Genomic DNA, 1,342 nt, shown 5'->3' with positions numbered 1-1,342 from the left:
CAGTCCCCGTGGGGATGTGGCAGCGGATTTGCAGGAGACAGAGCAGATAAAAGGGGCTGCATCTGCCTCCTGACATCTTTCCTTCTGTGCTGACAAATGCCACTCGATGCTGCTGCTATCCAGCCTGAATTTCTGGCTCGCTGAGGATTTCTGCTTTGTGCCAAGTCTCTAACATCTGCAGAGTTACAGCCTCACGGTGAGGGGATGGCACAGGCTGTGTGGGGCCAGGTTGTTCCTGGAAGGGCTGGGAGCTCAGCCAGCTCCTGAGACCAGCGGGGTGACAGCTCTGCCCTGTCCCCCACCCTCACTGTGACACTGCCTGGGGTGGCTGCTGGGTGGCCTGAGCTGAGCCTCACCCTGCGAGTGGAGGCAGCTGAACGCCTGGATTGCAGTGTGTCCTGGCTGGAATATCATGGCCCAGCTGCCTCCTCCCCTCTGCAATGGGCCAAAGGCAGATAGCTTTTTCGTGTTCTGCTCCAGCGTGCAGGCTCCCAGGCTGGGTGGGAGCAATTTTGCCAAACTGGGAGCTGCAGGGATGATGGGGATTGGGGGTCCCAGTGGAAAAGCTGTGAAGTGAGCTAGCAGGGTATGGGCAACGGGCTGGAACGGATCCTTGATCCAGCCATCGTGATCCAGGCTTTCCCCTCTTCTCCCAGCGTTAAAAGCTCCCATTATCCCTCCCAGGCCCTCCACAGGAGTCCCGGATCCACCAGTGATCCAGGGCCAGCTGTTTTCTGCATGCCCAGCTGCTGCAAGAGAAGGGCAGGAGGCACCAAGGGAGAGTGTCAGGATTTCTGCCCGTGACAAACCCCCCTGTGACCTTTGCACAGCTCACTCTGCCCCAGAGGTTGTGATTTTTGTCTGCCCTTGGCTCCAGTGGTGGGGCTGGCAGTGAGCTGGGGGGCAGTGACACACAGGGAAGATAAACCATTAGGAAAGCAAATGCTGGTGGCATCTGGGGCTGGAATTTCCAGCTGTTGTGCTGAATTTTTGTCCGTTGTAATGGGATGACTGTGGGAGCAGCTGCTTCTTTCTGGGAAAAACCCTGGGCTGGCACCTGGTGGGTGCCTTGGTCTTGCACTCAGACCAAGCTGGTTGGCCCAGCCTGTGGCTTAAGAGGTGTCAGAACTGGTTTTGTCCATGAATTGAGCCTTTGCTCTGCATCAGGCAGTTGGTTTCCTGAATGTGTTAATTGCTTCATGCTTGAACTTTATTCCAGTTGCATGGATTCCTTGTGGCTACCTGGGATCCAAGCTGTGCTGTCTGTCCAGGAGCAGTGGGAAAGGCTGAGGGGGGGTGTTTGCAGAGTGGACACTGTGCTGTGGCTCTGGCCATGGGTTCA

Source organism: Chaetura pelagica, unplaced genomic scaffold (assembly GCF_000747805.2).
Source record: "Chaetura pelagica isolate M959 unplaced genomic scaffold, ChaPel_1.0 scaffold152, whole genome shotgun sequence".
Classification (NCBI taxonomy): domain Eukaryota; kingdom Metazoa; phylum Chordata; class Aves; order Apodiformes; family Apodidae; genus Chaetura; species Chaetura pelagica.
Note: the sequence above shows the minus strand (reverse complement) of the source record.